This window comes from Panthera onca, chromosome B1 (assembly GCF_046562875.1).
Source record: "Panthera onca isolate mPanOnc1 chromosome B1, mPanOnc1 haplotype 2, whole genome shotgun sequence".
NCBI lineage: Eukaryota > Metazoa > Chordata > Mammalia > Carnivora > Felidae > Panthera > Panthera onca.
Window position 1 is genome coordinate 135,535,680 of NC_138342.1, and position 25,400 is coordinate 135,561,079.

Consider the following 25,400-nt stretch of genomic DNA (forward strand, 5'->3'; position numbering starts at 1 on the left):
TATTTGTTAAGTCCATGTGGTCTATGGTGTCCTTCAAAGCCATTGTTTTCTTGTTGATTTTCTGCTTAGATGATCTGTCCATTGCTATAAGTGGGATGTTAAAGCCCCCTACTATTATTGTATTATTATCAGTGACTTTTTTATGTTTGTTATTAATTGATTTATGTTTTTTGGTGCTTTCAAGTTAGATACATAAATATTTATAATTGTTAGATCTTCTTGATGGGTAGACCCCTTAATTATGATACAGTGCCCTTTTCATCTCTTTTTACAGTCTTTGGTTTAAAATCTAGTTTGTCTGATATAAGTATGGCTACTCTGGCTTTCTTTTGATGTCCATTAGCATGATAGATGCTTCTACATCTCCTTACTTTCAATCTCTCCATATCTTTAGGTCTAAAATGAGTTTCCTGTATGCAGCATATAAATGGGTCTTATTTTTTTAATCTATTTTGATAATTTATATCTTTTGATTGGAGGATTTAGTCCATTTACAATCAGGGTGATTATTGAAAGATATGAGTTTAATACCATTATGTTATCTGTAAAGTTGGTGTTTCTGGTGATGTTCTCTGTTCCTTTCCAGTCTTTGTGGCTTTTGGTCTTTTCTCCCCCCATGCAAAGAGTCCCCCTTAGTATTTCTCATAGACCTGATTTAGTTGTCATGAATTTCTTTAGTTTTTTGTTTTTGTTTTTGTTTTTGCTTGGGAAACTCTGTCTCTCCTATTCTGAACAACAGCCTTGCTGGACAAAATCATCTTGGCTCCATATATTCCCACTCAGCACATTGAATATATCCTGCCACTCTCTTCTAGCCTGCCAAGTTTCTATGGACAGATCTGCTGCAAACCTGATCTGTCTTCCCTTGTAGGTTAAGGACTTTTTCTCTCTTGCTGCTTTCAGGATTCTTTCCTTATCTGAGTATTTTGTGAATTTGTGAATTCTTCCCTTGTCTGAGTATTTTGTGATTTGATATGCCTTGGAGATGGTTGGATTTGTTGAGTGGGAGTTCTCTGTGCTTCTTGGGTTTTGATGTCTGTCCTTCCCCAGATTAACAGAGTTTTCAGCTATAATTTTTTGAATAAACCTTCTGCCCCTCTTTCTCTCTCTTTATCTTCTCAGATTCCTATGATACAAATGTTTTTCCATTTTAATAAGTGGATGAAATCCCCAACCTACTTTCATGATCCATTACCTTTGTTTCCCTCTTCAGCCTCATTATTTTCCATTATCTTAACTCTTTTTTTATGTTTTTAATGTTTATTTATTTTTGAGAGAGACAGAGCACAAGTCGGGGAGGGGCAGAGAGAGAGGGAGACACAGAATCCAAAGCAGCTCCAGGCTCTGAGCTGTCAGCCCAGAGCCCAACACAGGGCTTGAACTCACAGACTGCAAGATCATGACCTGAGCTGAAGTCGGACACTTACTGATGGAGTCACCCAGGGACGCCTCCATTATTTATCTTTAAATCACTGATTCATCCATCCTTGCTGTTATGGACTCCATTCAGGTTTGCATCTCAGTTATAGCATTTTTAACTTTGGCCTGATTAGATTTTAGCTCTTTTATCTCTGCAGTAAGGGATTCTCTAGTGTCTTCTATGCTTTTTTCAAATCTATCTAGAATTTTTATAATTGTTTTAAATTCTAGTTCAGACATCTTACTTATATTTTTATTGATTAAATCCCTGACTATCATTTCTAACTGTTCTTTTTTGGGGCGAATTCCTCCATCTTGTCATTTTGGAGGAAAAATAATAATAATAAAATAAAAATTTTAGATCTCAGGTATGTTTTGGTATGCTTGTTAAGAGAAGCTCGAGAGAAAAAAGAAAAAATTAAAAACATAATAAAATAAAATAAAGTTTTCCTTTTCTGGATCTAAGAAAAAACAAAAGCAACAGAAAGAAACAAAATAAAACAAACAAAAAACCCAAAGGAAGCTAGTTCCTGTTTTCCCTAGGGCTGAAGCTTTGTAGCACTCTATGATCAGTAGACTTAGTGAATGAAAGGGGTTTGTGCTGATCCTCTGGGGGAAGAACCTGCTGCTCTAATTCTCAGGTGGATATGCCCTAATGGAGATGTGCCTGTAGGGCACAGGAGTGCGGGGCTCGGTGTAATGGCTCCATTCTCCACTTGGTGGCACTGTTTAGTTCACTGAGGTGATTTTTGCTGGTGGGTTAGGGATGAAAGTGGTTTTGCCCCACTCTCTAATCTCCAGAACAAAAAGTTTGCACCCTCACAGATGCACAAAACAATCACCCCTCCTGTGACCCAACTACTATCAGATCCCCACTTTCACCCTGTACTTGACCAAATTGTTCACCTGACTAGGCAGCACTACCCTCCTGGGTTTTATCCCAGGTATGGTTATGTTTCAAAACCCCATACTTCAGAGATTCCTGCGGCTTGGACCCACACTGAGGAGTTGCTGAACTGTGGCTAGTGCCGGATTGTCCCAGAAAACAGTTGAGTGACCATGCAAAGACTCAGGGTTTATGGTAAATTGCAACCTGGTGTGAGGGTTTACTGCCCTCAGCTGGCATCTTTGTTCCTATACCAGTGAATGGGGCAGCTCTATGGTGCCTGCTGGGTCCTTTACCCATGGAGAGGCCCTATCGCCTCTACAAAATACATTTCTCCCCATGTGACTCAAGGAATCCTCACACTGAGCTGCCCTTTTCTGGGACCCTGTCCTGCTTCCTCACCAGAGCACTGCCAGATGCTGAACTCAAAAAATTCAGACTCTGTCCTCTGTTTATTAAAAAAAAACTGACAATATTGAAACCCTTTCCTTTTTCCCTGTAAATGGTTTTGGGGAAAAGTTTTCTTGGGCAATCCTTTGCACATGTTTTCATTTTTCCCCCACTCTTTCTCTCTCTTTCTCTCTAGCTCATCTCTCTGAAGTCAGGCTCCCTCCTCACTGAAGCATCTACAGCTCTTTTCTCCCACAGATCAATTCTCTACAGTTCCTAACTTCCATGGGTCATTTTTTGTAGACGTGCATCTTTGTTCTCTACTTCGATTTTTTGGGTGTTCAGAATGATTTGATATTTACCCAGCTGTTTAGGGGATGAAGTAAGCTTAGGGTTGCCCTACTCCTCCACCATCTTAACCCGTCTCTCTGTTTATTGTTTGAATTATGGTGATAGTTTCTAATATATCTATATATCTGTATCTCAATTTATATTGTATGCTTTAAATTTGTACAGTTTATTATATGTCAATTATGCCTCAATAAAGCTCTTTTTAAGAATCTTTTTAAAAAGAGAAGGTGACAAGGGGTGATAGTGAACAGCAAGGGGAAAAAAAGTCCCTAACATTCAAGGGAAGAAGATCAGGTTTGCAACAGACCTATCCACAGAAACTTGGCAGGCCAGAAAGGAGTGGCAGGATATATTCAGTGTGCTGAATCAGAAAACCATGCAGCCAAGAATTCTTTAACCAGAAAGGCTGTCATTCAAAATAGAAGAAGAGATAAAAATTTTTCCAGACAAATAAAAATTAAAGGATTTTGTGACCACTAAACCACCCCTGCAAGAAATTTTAAGGGGGACTCTCTGAGGGGAGAAAAGATGGAAAAAAAAAATATATATATATATATACATACATATATATACACATATACACCAAAAGCAATGAAGACTAGAAAGGACCAGAGAACACCACCAGAAACTCCAACTCTACAAGCATCATAATGGCAACAAATTCATATCTTTCAGTACTCACTCTAAACATCAATGGACTAAATGCTCCAATCAAAAGACATAGGTTAACATAATGGATTAGAAAACAAGATCCATCTATATGCTGTTTACAAGACACCCACTTTAGACCTAAAGACACCTTCAGATTGAAAATAAGGGGATGGAGAACCATCTATATTGCTAAAGGTCAACAAAAGAAAGCCGGAGTAGCCGGACTTATATCATACAATATAGACTTTAAAATAAAGACTGTATCAAGAGATGCAGAAGGGCATTTTATCATAATCAAGGGGTCTCTCCACCAAGAAGACCTAACAATTGTAAATATTTATGTGCTAAATGTGGACGAACCCAAATACATAAATCAATGAATCACAAACATAAGAGACTCATCGATAGTAATACCATAATAGTAGGAGACTTCAACACCACACTCACAACAATGGACACATCATCTAATCAAAAAGTCAACAAGGAAACAATGGCTTTGAATGACACACGAGACCACATGGACTCAACAGATATATTCAGAACATTTCATCCTAAAGCAGCAGAATATACATTCTTCTCCAGTGCACATGGAACGTTCTCCAGAATCAACCAGATACTGGGACACAAATCAGCCCTAAGTAAGTACAAAAAGATCAAGATCATACCGTGCATATTTTCAGACCACAACACTATGAAACTTGAAATAAACCACAAGAAAAAATTTGGAAAGGTAACAAATACTTGGAGACTGAGGAACATCCTACTAAAGAATGAGTGGGTTAACCAAGAAGTTAAAGAGGAAATTAGAAAGTATATGGAAATCAATGAATATGATAACACCACAACCCAAAACCTCTGCGACGCAGCAAAGCCGGTCATAAGAAGAACATATATAGCAATCCAGGCCTTATTAAAGAAGGAAGAAAGATCCCAGATACACAGCCTAACCTTACACCTTAAGGAGCTGGAAAAAGAACAGCAAATAAAACCCAAAACCAGCAGAAGACAGGAAATAATAAAGATTAGAGCAGAAATTAATGCTATCAAAACCAAAAAAAAAAAAAAAAAAAAAAAAAAAAACAAAACAGTAGAACAGATCAATGAAACCAGAAGTTGGTTCTTTGAAAGAATTAACAAAATTGATAAACCACTAGCCAGTTTGATCAAAAAACAAAGGACCCAAATAACTAAAATCAAGAATGAAAGAGGAGAGATCACAACCAACACAACAGAAATAAAAACAATAATAAGAGAATATTATGAGCAATTATATGCCAATAAAATGGGCAATCTGGAAGAAATGGACAAATTCCTAGAAACATATACACTACCAAAACTGAAACAGGAAGAAGCAGAATTTGAACAGACCCATAACCAGTAAGGAAATCGAATTTGAAATCAAAAATATTCCAAAAAAAAACAGAGTCCAGGGCCAGATGGCTTTCCAGGGGAATTCTACCAAACATTTAAGGAAGAGTTAACACTTATTCTCTTGAAGGTATTCCAAAAAATAGAAATGGAAGGAAAACTTCCAAACTCTTTCTATGAAGCCAGCATTACCTTGATTCCAAAACCAGACAGAGACCACACTAAAAGGGAAAACTATAGACCATCTGCCCTGACGAACAAGGATGCAAAAATCCTCAACAAGATATTAGCCAACCGGCTCCAACAATACATTAAAAAAATTACTCACCATTACCAAGCGGGATTTATACCTGGGATGCAGGGCTGGTTCGATATCCACAAAACAATCAATGTGATTCATCACATCAATAAAAGAAAGGACAAGAACCATAAGATCCTCTCAATAGATGCAGAAAATTCATTTGACAAACCACAGCATCCTTTCTTGATAAAAACCCTCAAGAAAGTAGGGAAAGAAGGATCGCACCTCGAGATCATAAAAAACGACCCAACATTAATATCATCCTCAATGGGGAAAAACTGAGTTTTCCCCCTAAGGTCAGGAACAAGACAGGGATGTCCACTCTCGCCACTCTTATTCAACATGGTATTGGAAGTCTTAGCTCCGCAATCAGACAACACAAAGAAATAAAAAGTATCCAAATCGGCCAGGAGGAGGTCAAACTTTCACTCTTCACAGATGACATGATACTCTATATGGAAAACCCAAAAGACTCCACCAAAAAACTGCTAGAACTGATTCATGAATTCAGCAAAGTTGCAGGATATAAAATCAATGCACAGAAATCAGTTGCATTCCTATACACCAACAATGAAGCAACAGAAAGAGAAATCAAGGAATCGATCCCATTTACAGTTGAACAAAAAACTGTAAAATACTTAGGAATCAATCTAACCAAAGAGGTGAAAAATCTATACACTGAAAACTATAGAATGCTTATGAAAGAAATTGATGAAGACACAAAAAAAAAATGGAAAAAGATTCCATGCTCCTGGATAGGAAGAACAAATATTGTTAAAACGTCAATACTACCCAAAGCAATCTACATATTCAATGCAATTCCTATCAAAGTAACACCAGCATTCTTCACAGAGCTAGAAGAAATATCTTAGAATTTGAATGGAACCAGAAAAGATGCCGAATAGCCAAAGAAATCTTGAAAAAGAAAACCCTTTTCTTTTTCTTGAAAAAAGAAAAGGCATCACAATCCCAGACTTTAAGCTATACTACAAAGCTGTAATCATCAAGACAGTATGGTACTGGCACAAGAACAGACACTCAGATCAATAGAACAGAATAGAGAACCCAGAAATGGACCCACAAACATATGGCCAACTAATCTTTGACAAAGCAGGAAAGAATATCCAATGGAATGAAGACAGTCTTTTCAGCAAGTGGTGCTGGGAAAACTGGACAGTGACATGCAGAACAATGAACCTGGGCCACTTTCTTACACCAGACACAAAAATAAACTCAAATGAATGAATGCCCTAAACGTAAGACAGGAAGCCATCAAAATCCTTGAGGAGAAAGCAGGCAAAAACCTCTTTGATCTTGGCTGCAGCAACTTCTTACTCAACACGTCTCCAGAGGGAAGGGAATTAAAAGCAAAAATGAACTATTGGGACCTCATCAAAATAAAAAGCTTCTGCACAGCAAAGGAAACAATTAGCAAAACTAAAAGGCAACTGTCAGAATGGGAGAAGATATTTGCAAATGACATATCAGATAAAGGGTTAGTATCCAAAATCTATAAAGAACTTATCAAACTCAACACCCAAAAACCAAATAATCCAGTGAAGAAATGGGCAAAAGACATGAATAGACACTTCTCCCAAGAAGATATCCAGATGGCCAACCGACACATGAAAAAATGCTCAACATCACTCATCATCAGGGAAATACAAATCAAAACCACAATGAGATACCACCTCACACCTGCCAGAATAGCTAACATTAACAACTCAGGCAACAACAGATGTTGGCAAGGATGCGGAGAAAGAGGATCTCTTTTGCACTGTTGGTGGGAATGCAAGCTGATGCAGCCCCTGTGGAAAACAGTATGGAGGTTCCTCAAAAAACAAAATAATACTATCCTATGACCCAGCAATTGCACTACTAGTCATTTGTCCAAGGGATACAGTATATTTTTTCGAAGGGATACATGCACCCGCATATTTATAGCAGCACTATCAACAATAGCCAAAGTATGGAAAGAGCTCAAATGTCCATCGATAGATGAATGGATAAATAACATGTGGTATATGTGTATACACACACACACACACACACACACACACAATGGAATATTACTCGGTAATTGAAAAGAATGAAATCTTGCTATATGCAACTACATGGATGGAACTGGAACTGGATTTCACTTATGCTAAGTGAAATTAGTCAGAGAAAGACAAAAATCATGTCTTCACCCATATGAGGACTTTAAGATACAAAACAGATAAACATAAGGGAAGGGAAACAAACATAATATGAAACAGGGAGGGGGACAAAACAGAAGAGACTCATAAATATGGAGAACAAAGTGAGGGTTATTGGAGGGGTTTGTGAGGGGGGATGGGCCAAATGGGTAAGGGGCATTAAGGAATCTACTCCTGAAATCATTGTTGCACTATATGCTAACTAATTTGGATGTAAATTTTAAAAAAATAAAAAATAAAACAAGTTAAAAAAATAAAAATAAAATAAACTGGTTTTGAAACATGGGTGCAATTTGCTCAAGCAGTAAAAGAGGTGAAAGGGGTGCAGTTAAGAACACTTATAGCATTACATTTCTGGGAGAGAAAAACCCTGCATAAGTTAAAATTTTCTCTAATACCTCTGAAATCACACCATCTCCTTACCGCTGCTGTTGCAGCAGTTGGCTTGTAAATTCTATCAAAAAAAAGATCAAAGAGTACTCTGGAGATACCTAGAATAGACAGTCACAAACAGAAAATGTAAAATATATGAGATTTATATTATTTTTCTTTAAAACCTTTTTTGCTTTTGATGTATGTTGTCATCAATAATGTATAATATTTCTAAATTCCTATGGAATTTGAAAATCCACTGCAAACATACATATTGTCAGAAGTTTGTAAGAATAAATTATTAAATACAAAAATACCATTTTCTTTAGGAAAAATACCTACTCAAAAATTAGGTATTGTAAATTCAATTAACAGCATCAACAACATAACTCTCATGGAAACTTCCAATTCTTTACTTGCACATTTTTTAAACTTATTTTTTTTTATTTTTTAATGTTTATTAATTTTTCAGAGAGACATAGAGACAGAGTATGAGTGGGGATGGGGCAGAAAGAGAGGCAGACACAGAATCCAAAGCAGTCTCCAGGCTCTGAGCTGTCAGCACAGAGCCAGACGCGGGAGTTGAACCCACAAACCATGAGATCATGACCTGAGTTGAAGTCAGACACTTAACCGACTGAGACACCCAGGCGCCCTTTACCTGCACATTTTTAGTACTATCATTTTTCCTTTCCAACCACCACCTAAAACACACACACTTCACCATTGCCACAATATATATAAACATGATGCAGTTCTTTACGGTACCCTCCATAAAAGATATAGATACTTTATAATCAACACATGTACTAAATAAATGCTGGAGTATATAAGAGGTAGTCCTGATTCATATTTTGCATCTTTACACCAACTTGGCATCAATCTCTTGACCTTGGTATATATTATGAATGTATCATTTTTTTAATGGAAGATAACTTTAATTGGCTTCTTAATGTACCAAATAAAGGCCACACTCTTAGCCCTGCCATTCTCAGTCTATTTTAGTCCCCATTCACTTCTTCAGCCTTCTCTGCCTACTTCCCAAGATCTAATATTAAAATGAAGACAGAAATAAACTCATAGGAGAGAAAAAAATTATAACTCACCCTCTCCATTATTAGCTGGGAATATCTTAAGGCCACATAGGTATGAAGGTCCAGCCCTTTGTTTTCATTTCCAGGTGGTTAGATCAGGGATTGATTCTCTGTTAAAGTAACATGTCCTCAACCTTAAGTTGTTAATTTGAGTGCCTTGGGAATGGGTATTGTAAATGGAAAAATATGAATATCTGTTTCTCGGATCTGACATAAAAATGTAATCAATTTAGGCTTTTTATTTTTGGCATGAGGCACTGATGACTCCATTACATTAAAAACTCAGATACGATCCTTGGGCAATATAATATGAAAATTTTTCTTTTAGAATGGGGTAGCTATCATGAGGGAACAAACAAGGTCTAGCTTAGAATATCTTTTCAAAAATTTTTCTTTTAAAATCACAATCATGATGCACAAATAAAATTTTCTAACATTTTGCCAGCCAATGTTCTCTGACTTAACTACTAAAAATGTGAGCATGGATCCTATAGGTTCTCATAGTAAGCTACTAGAAATCATTGTTGTATGAATGAATAAATAAATGAAAATGTTTTAGCCATATTTCTTTTTTTAAATATGAAACTTATCGTCAGATTGATTTCCATACAACACCCAGTGCTCATCCCAACAGGTGCCCTCCTCAATTCCCCTCCCCCACCCTCCCCTCCCCCACCCTCCCCTCCCTCCCACCCCCCCATCAACCCTCAGTTTGTTCTCAGTTTTTAAGTCTCTTATGTTTTGGCTCCCTCCCTCTCGAACATCTTTTTTTTTTTCTTCCCCTCCCCCATGGTCTTCTGTTAAGTTTCTCAGGATCCACAAAAGAGTGAAAACATATGGTATCTGTCTTTCTCTGTATGACTTATTTCACTTAGCATAACACTCTCCAGTTCCATCCACGTTGCTACAGAAGGCCATATTTTGTTCTTTCTCATTGCCACGTAGTATTCCATTGTGTATATAAACCACAATTTCCTTATCCATTCATCAGTTGAAGGACATTTAGGCTTTCCATTATTTGTTTTAGCCATATTTCTGAGCTTGTTTCCAGACTGATGATAACTTGCTCTGCTTCTAGCCCTGGAACTCCTTTTCACCACTATTACTACTCGTCAACATCATCCAAATCCACTGATGCTGAGCCTTTCCCAGTTCTGCAGCCCATTTGGCCTCTCCTGGATTCACTTACTTCCTTTTCCAGCCTGCACAGCACGATCAATATCTCAACTATGTTTTCACCAATACAGTCACAGTTCCTTAATTCACTCTCCCTTCCATTTAACTTGCCTTACCAGTCCCTAACTCTGATTTCAACCTTTCAAATTTATATAGACTTTCTTTGCCTAAGATTTTGAACTACTAATGTTTTTAGCTGATAGTTTTTCTTTGTTAGCTTAGAGAGAAGAAAATATTAATAGAGTTGTTTTAATAAACATGTACTGTATGTGAACAGGGTGAAAAGCACTCTACTAGACACTATATGGAATAAAAATCTAAGACACAGCCTCTTCAGGTCTCTTACTACCTAGCAGAGATCAGGCATAATAATATAAACTGCCATAGAAGGTAGACTTTAATGGTCATATTGGGAACAGCTAGTGAGAGATTCATTTCAAGTGAGTTTTTTGCTGCAGAGACCATAACATCTAAATCTCTGGTTTACGACTACATAAACCCATAGACAGATGGTACCTCACAGGTTAGAAGAGCACATTTGTCTCAATCTTCGCATGAACAGAGCAGTTCTCCAAATGGCTACCTTCATTTCCACACTCTCCACATCAGACACCATCCACAAGCCCGATATTTTATTTTCCAGCAGACTGTGGGGAAAACTGTACCTTTAAAGTGTTCCTGAAGACTGAGTCAGGATTAGCTACCATTTCCGGAAAATGACAAGGGTCCTGTTTCTTAAAAGTGATTCTGCTCTGGAAATGGAAACCTCGGGTTTCAGTACAAATTGTCATATGGAGAAGTGGAAGCAGGGAATTTATAAAATCCCCATACTTTAAAAGAATCAGAAGAAAGTAAAAAATAATAAAAGACTTCACTGAGAAGCTTTGGAGAACTAGCTTCTAAATGAACTAACTTATAACAGGACTGGCTTATAACAGGTCAACACTCGTTCCTCCTGCAATGCTGCTAGGCATCAAGGGTTGTTTTTTTTTTCCAGATACTATTAAATTCTAAGTCCATTTATTCTAAATCCATAAATGCCTCTACCTTAAAAAGAGGTTATCTTATAGACATTAACTGCATTATTTTATGCCCCTCTCTGAAAATCTCTCAGAAATGTCAATCAATAAACTTTGATAATAAGACATCCATGGATCAAATCAATAAAAATCCCTTGATTTCCACCTCTGCTAAATCAAAGCTACTTTACTGAGCAGGTGGATCTCCGATCCTGTCTTCTTATCAGCAGACACTAACAAAGAGGAATTAAATGGTGCTCAGGGGAGTCCTCACCAAAGATCAAAGCACCTGGCTGATCTGTAAGCTGCTCTTTGAAGTTCCTCTCTGGGCCCCATCTTCCTGACAGATTGGCATGGACCACTATCTTTCGTTTGTGTTCCTTTACCATTCCAAACACCCCTGACAAAAAATCCCCAACCACTGGCTGTTTTTTTTTTTTAATTTGAAATCTGTTAGCTTTTATTAGTAAGGTAATACATGTTTATTTTAGAAAAAGTAAAGAAACAAAATACAAATAGGCAAAACTAAAATACATGTTAAATATAATTCCAACTGCCCCAGAGGCAATTATTGCTAACTCTTTGGTGTACATAGTTCTAGATTTTCTGTGCCAAAAAAAACCACAAACAAAAAACAAAAAACAAAAAACAAAAACAAGCAACAACAAACAACACTATATTGTTTTGAATCACAATATTCTAACGACTTTCATCTAACAAATATACTTGTACAACAGCATCTTTTCAAACTGCACAATATTCCACTGCATGGATACACATTAATTCATTTAACAGATTGCCTCTGGTTTTAAAAATACAGATAGATATGTCCTTGTTCTCTTATTACAAAAAGCAGTTAAAGGATATATCTGGTTAAGTATTTGCACATCTCTATTTCCTTAAGAAAATTTATATTCTAAAACACTAGATTTTTCTACACTTTTTTCGATTTGTTTAAAAAAAAAAGAAAGAGTAATACAAAAAGTCATAGAATCTTTAACAAAGTTATTTGTCATATTTAAATATGGCTATGCTGTGCAGAAGCTTTTTATCTTCATAAGGTCCCAGTAATTCACTTTTGCTTTTAATTCCCTTGCCCATGGGGGAGGGGAAGGAAAAGAAAAAAAAAAAAAAGAGGTTAGAGTGGGAGAGAGCCAAAGCATTAGAGACTGTTAAAAACTGAGAACAAACTGAGGGTTGATGGGGGGTGGGAGGGAGGGCAGGGTGGGTGATGGGTATTGAGGAGGGCACCTTTTGGGATGAGCACTGGGTGTTGTATGGAAACCAATTTGACAGTAAATTTCATATATTAAAAAATAAAAAAATAAAAAAAAAAATTTTTGAAAAAAAAAAAATAAATAAATAAATAAATATGGCTATGCTTCATGATTAATGATTTATTTGCAGTTTTAGATGCATATATTTTCAGAATGTCATTGAAAGTGGTTACCAGTAAATTCTTATATATTTATATAGAAAAGGATTAAAAGTAAAAGAGAGATGGGGGGAAAACCCATATAAAGAAAAAGGAGAGTAACTGTGTAAGGAAGAAGCCATGGGTTAATTTTCAGTTAATTTCAATATTCTGACAACCAAGGTTAAAAAGTAAACATTGTAGGTGAGGAAACTCTCACCATGTGATGAAAAGAAGCACACCAATTCAAAAGAATCAAACTTTTTCTCTGGTACTAGGGATAAGGAAATGTATTCCATGTGTCTTTATATGAAGACAGTGATCAATAAAGTGTTTTTCTTCTTTACAAAGCCAAAGGCACAATATTATATTTTATTTCAGGGGAAAGATTTTTATAGGAAAAGCTAATATAGTCCAAGTAGATGTCTTTTGATCTAAGTTGCTACAAGAATTGAACCTAGAGAACCTTATTCTAATGGTCCCATGTATGGCTTCTTTCCAACATCTGTCCCTTTAATCATAAATTAGCAGGACTTCAATGGTTGGGAACTCCAGAACTGCCTGACAGCAGGATCAACTTTTACTTTAACTCTTTCAATTTGTTCAAAAGCCTATATAACCGCTAAGTTGAGCCCCAGAGAGCTCGATGTAGATGATTGGGACTGCAAACCTTTTAGGGTAGCTATTTTGTCAATGAGCTGCTTTCACCATAGAGGAATCTCAGGACAGTTTGAGTAGAATGAAAGTTGACAACTCAAAAGCCCTAGCCGTCACTAAACGGCCCCATGCAATAGGGCCCCACGTGAGAGTGGCAAATTGGAGATACTCACCTAAAGGCATTCACATTCAAAAATACAAAAATAGTGTGGCAGCCAGTCTCCTGGCAGAATTTGGCCTACTGGAGGCCATGTGGGACCCTTGCTGACAATAACTGATTTGGAGCAGCAATGCTTCCTATGAAGCCAACCAGAATGAGTTTGCTGTAAAATGTACAGCCAAGTTACTGGATAAAAATATTTAAAATATTCACTTGAATATTGGGCTTCATTGAATGAAGGGCTTGAATGTTGGGCTTCATTAGCCACGAAAACTTATTTTAGTTCTCTTAACAGTAATAGGCAATCTGGATGATGGGTTCCTCCTAATCCATGATAGTACCACCACATTATCAGTACCAAGAAGCTGTTTGCTTTTCCCTTTGTTATAACAAAAGGATGCAAATTAATCTAAGTAATAACAACCAGATTGTTGGTTTATATTGATAAGAAGAGAAAACAGAACATAGCTTTCATTTATGTCCCTCTGAAATGGAGCAGAACACCATCTTTTCCATCATGATTCTTACAGAAGTATGATGAAGAATTCTTATGCACTAGAAAGGTCCTTATGCTAGGTTGCCTGGCGAGTTTAGTTGGTAGAGCATGTGACTCTTGATTTCAGGGTCATGAGTTCAAGCCCCAGGCTGGGTGTAGAGATCAGTCAAAAATAAAATTAACAACAACAACAAAAAAACTCCCTCCCCGTTGTGGCTTCCTTTACTCCTTAATTTCTCCATTCTTTGATATAAACAGTCAAACTGAAAGACAGCAATATTGAAAAACAGAATAAATTTAAGGAAGAAATTTTGACTTTTAACTTTAAGGTCAAAACAAATATTTCTGGAAAAATGACCCATGAGGAAATAATCTTTGAATAAAGATGGCTTAGTTTTTTGCAGAGTTGAATCCAAGCATTCCATTCCATTCTTTCAACACTCGAGTTAAGAAATGAGTCATTAAAAATGTGACTTATTTTTTTTAATTGTCACGATTTTCTTTAAACTGGATTAAAATGAGTCCTAGCTGGGTTAGTATACATTGATGCTTCTATACTACCCTTTTGAAAAAGAATAAATAAATAAATTCACAGGAAAAGAAAAACACCTATCAACATAGAACTTTCCTTATCTTTGTATTTGCCTCTACCACAATTTCCTTGAGTCTAGACTGCACTAATACTTTAACTACTAGCCATATGATACTGTTTATACTTAAATTTAAATCAAAATTAAAATTAAAAATTTGTAGTTAATAGTTCAGTTCTTCTATCTCATAAGCTACATATTAAATGTTCAATGGCCACATGTATTTCCTGGATACTATATTGGATTGTACAAACAGAGAACATTTTTAGCACAGAAAGTTCTGTTGGACAGCCTTGGTCTAGATAACATAAAAAGCAATTGAAGCCTTGCCCATAAAGAAAATTACATGGAACTTGCTGAGAAAAACAATTCACTCATAAATATACCTGCTGATGGAGGAGTCTCAATTTTTGGAGTTTAATTATGTGATAACTTTTTTCTTCCAACTATGCACACCAGCAACACTAGATGAAATTTGTTTTTCCAGCTGGGTAATTGCTACCTTAATAGTGTCTTACATTGGTTCCATAACCCTGTTCAGTTACTAGAACAATCTTTTTTCTGGTAATTAGGATTTTATGCTGCTTTTTTTTTTTACTTGAATCTCACACTTGACTCTAAGCTCCTGTCTTCCCTTACTCCCTGCCCCACCCCAAGTAAGCTTTATTGTTTGAAACGGTGGGAGGGGGTGTGTTGTCTCTGAGACACCCCTTTTTATTCCTTCTTATGGACACTTGCTATTCTGGATTTGGGGATAAAATGGAAATGGGTATAGGGAGTTACGAAATTCTCCTTACGTGTCTCCACTGTGTTGGTTGAGAGGATCCCTGCTTTACTTCTAGTTTAGGCTGATTCCACCTGGTACTGGTGGCCTCACCTGATGTGGCAGCCTTTATCTAAGTGGTGTACATGTGATCTTTTATGCTGGACCTCTCTTGTCTGAAATCCTCCCAGGCCCCAAGGGCCCCTCCAAGGGGCAACTCATCTCATTCAGCCTCATCATAACATGTCTTCAAACATCAGGAAACACAGCCAAGCACTTCCCTCTTCTCTCCCATAATGAGAGAGAAGAACTGAGAAGAAAAGTGTTAGGAAAGAAAAACTTTTCCCTACCCATTTATTGTAAGTGCTTGAGGGCCTGCAAATTAAACTAACAAAAGATAGATTTAACTGGAGAAATGACACACAATTTTTATTAATATTTATGTGCACAGGCGTTTACAGAAAAGAAATGAAACTCAAAGAAGGGTTAGAATCATGAGGTTATATATCCTTTTAACAAAGGAAAGAGGGTTTTGGCTTCAAGGGATGATAAATTATGGAGAAATGACTAGGAAATATATGGGGTAACTAATGGATGATAAGGGCTATTTTAGGAAGACCCATATTTGCAAACTCATCTTGTTATCCACTGCCCATCTACAGCGAGAAGACTTGCTCTTCTCACCCTGGTGGGGGTTTAGGGGGGATAGGAAGAAACTTTCCTGAAAGGGAAACTTATGTTCTTCTTTTAGGCAGATAAGTGGAAAACAGAGAATTCTCCCTGTATCTGTTGATTCTCAGTTGCCTTTAGCTCAAAATAATTCTTATGCCAAAGTGGCATATTTTGAAGTGGCATATTCTGTTACCTTTCAAAACCATGCCACACATTTAGCGACAGAATAAGTCTCCAGAGTCTGCAGCTAAATAAATATCCAGAGGAACAGGGTGTCAGTCTCCCCATTTTTTGAGACATCCCCAATCTTCATGAAGATTTTATCGAAGCTGACTCATTTGGCTCCATGGATGGAAAAGCACCACTGTCTCCTCCTCCAACTGAAGGGAGGGAGGAACTTCCAGCCATAAATTGTGAATGTTCTCCCTCCCTCAAATTCTGGGGCAGTAGGAGGAAATGGGATGGGGGAGTAGAAAAGAGATGGTTACTAATGGTGATGGAAGGGACAAATGCCATTTGGTAAGCCCTGGAAGACATTAATGCCTTAGGAATATTTAGTGCCTTGTTGTGTCTTCAGCTTTGAGTTTCAGCCACAATTCTGAGACTACAGGAAAAGTACATATGCAATAGATATTAAAACCAGCCTTAAATTATTGCCTTAAAATTTCCATCTTACCACAGTAAAGATTTTTTGTCACTTGAAGATATGTTCCAGAGCAGTTTCCAAGTCAGAATAACTAAAACAAGTTGCCTTTGGATACTTGATATTTTATAGTTTCAAATCTTCTGTTCTCAGCCAACCCTAAGGGTGAAAGAGTCTAATTCATTGGGATACAGAAACAGCATAACCAACCAGTTTCTCATGGTGAGTTACTGCATGGGCTTCTTTGATGAGGAAGTTGGAGATGGAGTCAGCCAATGGCTAAGAATAAGGATAATCAATTCACATGAGAGGACAGTCCGAGGTCAAGTTCCACCTGCATATCTGAGGATTATCCCTGAATAAGTATGTATATTAGAATCAATCAACACCAACATAGTGGTTAAAAACTTGGGCTCTAGAGTCCAACGCCTGAACTGTTAGTCCATCTCAAACCCATGTTAATTCTGTGAACCTGTGACAGTTACAGAATTTTCTGAGCCTCTGTGCAATAATCCCTAAAAAGGTGTCTTGGGGCGCCTGGGTGGCTCAGTTGGTTAAGCATCTGACTCTTGATTTCAGCTCAGCTCATGATCTTGTGGTTCATGAGTTCAAGTCCCGCATGGGGCTCAGCACCGACAGCTTGGGATTCTCTCACCCTCTCTCTCTGCCTCGCTTTCTATCTCTCTCTATCTCTCTCAAAATAAATAAATAAATATTTTTTAAAAAACAAAATAGTGTCTCAAGGGTAATTGTGAATTGCTAATACACAGTCATGCAAATGCAAGGCTTGTGTTGGACTTAAAGTGTTGTTACTATTAAATTCCACGCTACATTCTAACATAATTAGAATGGATTATTTTAAAGGCTTTAGAAGGAAGAGGAAGTAGAGAAGACTCTTATGAAAATGTTTCACAGACTAACTTGTGATCAGTAATTTCATTATTTAGTACACAGACTGCCCATCTTCTGGGTGGAACTATTCTCACTGCTAGATTGTGCTTCCCAATGTGCTTTTTTTTTGGACACCACATCACTTTGGGGTGATATTGCTTTTTTTAAAGTCATAGTACCATGTGACACTTATTCAGATTGTATTGTCCATAGAAACCACTGAGACCAGTAGGTTTTTGAAATGAGCATGCTTTTTGTGATGTGCTATAATGAGAAAGTCACAAAGATTCAGATCACAAAATTTTACATAAAATACAAAGAAAAGCCTCCTTTATCTAAATGTTTTTACTTCCAACTTACTCTCTGTAACAGCACTAGAATAAAAGGAAATCTTTTCACTGAAGTAAAAATTAAGAAAATAAAATTATCGTGATGCTATTTAGAGATGGTACCAGTGGGAGACAATTAGGTTTAGATGAGGTCATGAGAATTGGGCCCGCATGATGGGATTAGTGCCCTTAGAAGAAAAGACACAGAGAGTTTGCTCTCTCCCCTCCCCAACCATGTGAGGACACAGAAAGAAGGCAGCAATCTACAAGTCAAGGGAGTCCTCAACTAGAAAATGATCATGCTGGCAACTTGATCTTGAACTTCTAGCCTCCAGAACTGTGAGAAGTAAGTTACTATTATTTACGCCACCCAGCGTATGGCAGTTTGTTATGGCAGTCGAAGCTGACTAAAACAGGATTCTACATACTTTTATTATCACCAAAAGTTTTTGAGTATGTTGAAATTAATGTGTGTATTATTACAGAAATAAAGATATTATTCTGAATGTAATCCACGAACATTTTAAAATAAGTTGTAAGATTAAAAAAAAACAATTCTGGAATTATTTATGTAGATCTGAATAAAAAGGAATAGTCATGTCCTGCTGGCTCCCTTGCTGAGGTTCATATGAGTCGTGTTGACCCAGCAAAACCTCCTCAAACTGGGCACGCCGCTAAGAGGGCAAGAGGAATCCCAGTCTAAAGAGATTAATTCAGAATTCACTCACCATAGTGGTTGACAAATAATTTCAATTTAAACATAAGAAATTTGTACTTTTCACATTACCATGAAAGACTGAAATAAAAATGCCAACATGATAAAATTGAACACTCAGGATAATTGCCCTTTCGATCACGATGCATGAGATTCGTGTTGAGCTACTTTCTGAGTACACTGGATTAGTTAACTTTCTGACTTCAGTGTCCTCATCTGTAAAACTGAGAATAATAATAATAGTACCTGTATCACTGAATTGTTGTGAGGATTTTAGAAAAGTCCCTGCCTTGTGGCAAATTCTCAACTAATGTTTAACGCCCTGGCCTATCTGCATATTGATTTCGGTTCATAAATAATGTTGGTCCAGAAGACTAAACATAGACTCCAAAGACTCCAAAAAAATTAACAAATCATTTTTTCATTTAGACCATACTGAATATTCAGTATGTCTTTTACAAGTAAAAATTACTTCTATGCCATGAAAACAGTATGTTCCATGGCATATGATATGGAGAATTTTTTACAGCATGAATTTATTCATCCATAGTTTTGGATGAGAGTTAAAGAAATTTAGAGAAAAAGTGTTTTAATCATCATATGTAATTAGTTTTGTCAGAATACAGAAATAGTTGAAATATAGTTTTTATACAAGTTTTATAAAACTATACAAATCTTCCCAATGATCATAAATCTGTTTTCATTACAGACTTAATGTTTGGGGTTTTTTTTTTTTTAATTCAGGCAAATAAGATTTGATTTAATATTAAAAGTTTTAATTGTTCTGTCAAGGTACCATTTTACATTCCAACCACATTGCTTTTTTACTCAGTCAGAATTTCTGCCTTTTAAATGAGTATTTAGACTACTTGGAGATTGTTCCTTCTGAACCTTTTGAGTGTCCTTTTTTTCTTTGGCCTCAGATAATTTCCTGACACATAAGCATTGTCCCATACTCAGATAAAGAATTCAGGGGATCCTCTACAGATCTCTTAAATTCTCTGAAAGCTCCTTTTCAGGTATTCTGACCTCTACACCTTTTTTTTTTTAACTGAGATACAATTGTCATATAGCACTGTGTAAGTTTAAGGTGTACAACCTGTCTAATTTAATACACTTACATAAGTGCAATATGATTACCACTGTAGTGTTAGCTAACACCTCTATTATATCACAATTATTTTTTATGATGGCAACCAATTAAGATCTAGTCTTTTAGCAACTTTGAAGTTTATAATACAATATTGTTGAATACAATCCCAATGCTGTGCATTAGGTCTCCAGAACTGAGGTACTAATTGCAAGCATATATACTTAAACAACATCTTCCCAATTCCCCCACCCCCAGTCCCTAGCAACCACTATTCTACTCCATGTTTTACAAGGTAAGCTTTTTTCTATTCCACATATAAGTGACATCATGCAGTATTTGCTTTGCTCTGACTTATCTCACTTAGCATAATATCCTATATAGTTTAGCCTCTTAGCCCACCTGATTTCTCAGCTTTTTCTCCTCAACTCAGGGGTACCACTGACATTCATCTGGGTTCTTCCTCCTTCTGCCATGGCCTGGAAATTCTCAAGTGGTAAACTGGGGCAATCACAGGATTCACCTCACTTGTTTCTCCTCTCTCAGAGAATCCTAACCTTTGTTGTTGGATGTTTTGAGTCTTGATAAACCATTGTTTCATGTATTTTATCCAGTTTTTCATTGTTTAAGCAAGAGAGTAAACCTAGTTCCCTATTACTGTAAAAAGTCTCCCACCTTAATTTCTGACAGGAAAATTAAAATGAGCACCTGCACTGATTAAAGCAGTTCATCTTCCCAGTTGATGAACAAACATTTGATTGCCTTCAGCTAATTCCATGATGCTTCTCACTACCACTAATAGCCAGTCTCACCTTTGCTCCAACTGGATGGTGACCTGCACCTAGCAATGGCCATTCAGCATGCCTCCTGCTCTTCCTCACCTTGACTAGAAACATTCTAGCCTCCAAGACTTAGGAGAAAGGCACACAGGTGAAAGAAGGCTCCAGAACAAGCTCAATCTATATAATTTAAAGCTCCCTTGCCCTTGACAATTGATTTGATTGTCATCTTCTCTCATCGTACATATCCCTTGCATACTGTATATAAACTGTCTTTGAGAAAAACCACACGATGTTCACTTTTTCATGACTTCTTCCTCCTCTGTCCAAGGCCCTCCTCTATCATTTACAGCCCAAGAGGAGCACAGACTATGGTTCCTATGCCCCTGCAGTTCCCACCTACCACCAGCGGATCCACTTGGTATTACAAGGGTCCTCAGTGCACAACTAGGGAGAAGCCAAACCACATTCCCAGGCTCTGATAATGTTCCCCTCAACAGTGTCCTTTGGCCTATAACCACAGGGGTGAACAACTGGAACTCAGGTAGACCTCAGGTGATCCATTGGGGGAAGATTCCTGAGCAGTCATTAAAAGTAGGCTTGGGGCATGAAAGCAAGCCCACGCATTTGCACAGGGAATTCTATGGTCCTGGAGAGCCTGGAGCAGGAGTAGAAGTGGGGAGGCAGGAGAATGGAAGCTCCTGGTTTGGAGATGTTCTGGCCCAGTGAGGAAGTGGTGAATGGAGGACAGGGCACCCAGAGTAGGGGTTCTAGTCGCCCAGTTCTACGAGTGGTACTGCCCCATTGTAAAACTCTCATTAAAGAACCATATCAAAATGTATCTAACTAGTTAAGGGGCACCTGGGTAGCACAGTTGGTTAAGCACCCAACTCTTAATCTCAGCTCAGGTCATAATCTCACCGTTCCTGAGTTTCAGCCTTGCATGGGTCTCTTCACTAATGGTGTGCAGCCTGCTTGGGATTTTGTCCCTCCTTCTCTGTGTGCCTCCCCTGCTTGTGCTCTTTCTCAAAATAAATAAATAAACTTAAAAAAAATTTTTTAAAATATGTAACTATTTAAATACTTCTGTTAAGAAACCTTGCTCTCTCTGTACCCAATGTAAATTGCTTGGAAAAATCAGACTCATAAGTTTAGTGACAACAAATAATTTTATCTAAAAAAAACCCTGAATACTTCAGCAGAAAAATTTCCCCCTCACTGGTCAAGTGGGTTTCTGGCACTGACTAAAATAACAAAGAAGTGTCTAGGGAACAGATTGCAAGAATACAGATGAAATAAAATGTACCTCTTGAAAAACAAAGTATTGGAAATCCATTCTAACCCGAATTTGTCTACAAGAGATACAATTATATTTGTCTGCAGTGAATTGGTCCCCAGGCATGAGTCCCGTAATTGGGCTCAGACATGCAGTGATGTTCTCACATGGACGTGAGTCCTAAAGGGAGAGACAGTGAGACTGTGAAATGTCACAGGAAGGTAAAGCAATGCTGTGTGCCAAGGGGTTCCTTCAGTCCATTTCACCCCCAATTTCTCAAACTTCACTAGCATGTAAGTGTGTCATGTGAAAATAAAAAGAAATCTTCCAGAGAAAAATCTGACCCTATCCTGCCAAGATAATTCCTGACTAGATTTGTTTATATGTATTTGCAGCTGACTAAAACGTAATTTATTATTTCTTTTGGGTGAGTAGAGGTTTTTCTTTTGGAAAAACAATCTGAAAAGGTTTTTTTTTTAATAAATTAACAAGATCTTTTTATTGCCTTCGGCCCATAGCAAACTTGAGAGATTTGTTTATATGTTTCTCATGTGATATTATTACATAAAATTCATAAACCAAATAGGAAGCTTAGGTTCATTAACCTGTGACAAAAGGGAAAAGGTTGTATCTGAAACAAATTTGGAAAATTTCAAAAATGTAATATAATTTTGCAACATATTACAGTGACAGTAAAAGCCAAAAACTAGGTTTGATTAAAAGTCACAACAGCGACACAAACTTATATTTCACAAAGAAAACTTACTTCCTATCTTCAGAGGGAGAAATACAGAGAAGGCAGGAATTTTCAAAGAGAAAAATTATCAGAAATTATCTGTGAACTCCAGCTGGACATGCATATTGCTTGTGTCCAATATGCATTAATTCTCACTGAAATTTAAATGAATCCTACCAGAAAATTGGCAACATGGAGATATTAGAATAAAGTATAAAATATGTGTTTGATTTGTGCAGGAATTTGGACATGTTCTGAGGCCGAAAAAGATAATAGGACTTAAGAAATTACTAGGATTTAAGTGAGCAGGTCTATTTGTATGCAGAAAAGACTATTACAGTAGTTAATCCTGAAGGGAAGTAGTATGTCAAAATGCTTAGGAAAAGAATCAGGTGTATGCTTTAAGGAATTAGGATTTGTTCAAAGGGTCTTTAGGTAACTGTTAGGCTGAAATGAGACAAAATGCACAATGCCCTGAAAATTATAGAACCGAACCCACTGGTTCCCTTCCCATGTTGTCAACGCCTTGACTCATATCCAGACCTGCTCATTTGGAAGGTAAAGCACACCAAGGAGGAATCTCAACTGCAAATATCACCCCACCTATATCCTGGCACCCCAAAATATGTCCCTTTCACAAAAACTACAGAACATTTATGAACGAAGTTGAAAAGGACACAAAGAAATAGAAAAATACTCCATGCTCAAGGATTGGAAGAACATTGTTAGAATGTCGATACTACCCAGAGCAATCTACACTTTTAAGGTAATCACTATCAAAATACCACCAGCATTTTTCACAGAGCTAGAACAAACAATCCCAAAATTTTTGTGGAACACAAGACCTTGAATAGCCAAAGCAATCCTGAAAAAAGAAAAGCAAAGCTGGAAACATCCCAATTCTGGACTTCAAGCTGTATTACAAAGCTGTAGTCATCCAAACAATATGGTACTGACACAAAACCGACACATAGATCAATGGAATAGAATAGAAAACTCAGAAATGGACCCACAAGTATATGGTCAATTCATCTTCGACAAAGCAGGAAAGAATATCCAATGGAAAAAAGTTTCTTCAACAAAAGTTGTTGGGAAAACTGGACAACAACATGCAGAAGAATGAAGGTGGACCACTCTTACACCATATATAAAAATAAATTCCAAGTGGATAAAAGACTTAAATGTGAGATAGGAAATCATCAAAATCCTAGATAAGAACACAGGCAGCAACCTCTGACCTTGGCCACAGCAACATCTTACTAGACATATCTTTGGAGGCAAGGGAAACAAAAGCAAAATTGAGCTGAGACCTCATCAAGATAAAAACTTCTGCACAGCAAAGGAAACAATCAACAAAACTAAAAGGCAGCCTACAGGATGGAAGAAGATATTTGCAAATGATATATCTGATAAAGGGTTTGTATACAAAATTTATAAGGAACTTATCAAAGTCAACACCCGAGAAACAAACAATCCAGTGAAGAAATGGGCAGAAGACATGAATAGACATTTTTCCAAAGAAGACATCTAGATGGCTAACAGACACATGAAAAGATGCTCATCATCACTCATCATCAGGGAAATACAAATCTAAACCACAATGAGATATTACCTCACACCTATCAGAATGGTTAAAATGAACAATTCAGGAAACAACAGATGTTGGTGAGGATGCAGTCTCTTGCCGTGTTGGTGGGAATGCAAACTGGTATAGCCACTCTGGAAAACAGTATGGAGTCTCCTCAAAAAGTTAAAAAAATAACTACCCTATGATGAATTGTTAAAGAAAATGTGATATATATATATATATATATATATATATATATATATATATATATAATGGAATGGAATATTATTCAGCCATCAAAAAGAATGAAATCTTGCCATATGCAAATGACATAGATGGCAATAGAGAGTGTTATGCTAAGTGAAATAAGTCAGTCTGAGAAAGACAAATACCATATGATTTCACTCATATATCGAATTTAAGAAACAAAAGAGATGAATATAAGGGAAGGGAAGGAAAAATAAAATAAAATAACAGAGTGGGAGGAAAAACATAAGTGACTCTTAACTAAGAGAACAAAAACAATAGTCTTCTGGTTAGTCAGGTGAGATGCTATGAGAGACAGTGTACGGGACTGTTCTCTTAGAGGGACAGCAAGATGGCAGTGTTAGCCACGGTGTCTTTGATCAGAAAGGTGATCAGCAGTGCGAAAGCCCCAGGAGCTGTTGGTCCCTACAGTCAAGCTTTGTTAGTCAACAGTACTATTTACATTTCAGGACAGGTAGGCATGAACCTTCCAGTGGACAGCTGGTGCTAGGAGGGATGGCAGAAGAAACCAAACAAGCCCTTGTCAACATGGGTGAAATTCTGAAAGCTGCAGGTTGTGATTTCACTAAAATGTAAAGACAACTGTTTTGTGGGCTGACATAAATGGCTTCAAAACCGTCAATGAAACCCACAAACAACATTTCAAGAGTAGCTTTCCTGCTAGAGCCACTTACCGGGTTCCTGTTCTGCCAAAGGAGGCCGTGTGGAGACTGAAGCCAGTGGCTGTCCAAGGACCTCTCACAACAGCATCGCTGTAAGTGGGTCCAGCATTATTTAGTCTGGAATTATAAATAACGTTTTTAAATTAACATCTTAATTTTTACAGGTGATGTTGGAAAGTGCACGTCTGACTAAAACATTTGAAGTTATTGTGGAAACACCCTATAATAAGGGGAATTGAGCATGAATTGAAGATCAGAGGACAAATCCTGTTACCGGTGTTATAAACCACCCTTAAGCACACTCATATGACTGCGTATGGGAAAAGAGACACTCATTACATACTTACTCTCATAAATAATAGTAAAGGGAAATAACGTGCAGGAGAGATGAGTTACTATTCCTGATAAATAATAAAGTGCACACCTCATTCAATTAAATCCTATTAATTTAATGATGTGAAATACTTA

The 25,400-nt window shown here is 37.1% G+C and overlaps 1 pseudogene; it reads left to right on the plus strand.

Annotated features, from left to right (window-relative positions):
- The first annotated feature begins 24,601 nt into the window (after nucleotides 1-24,601).
- On the plus strand, nucleotides 24,602-25,028 carry LOC132692979 (2-iminobutanoate/2-iminopropanoate deaminase pseudogene; annotated as a pseudogene).
- The last annotated feature ends 372 nt before the right edge of the window (nucleotides 25,029-25,400 follow it).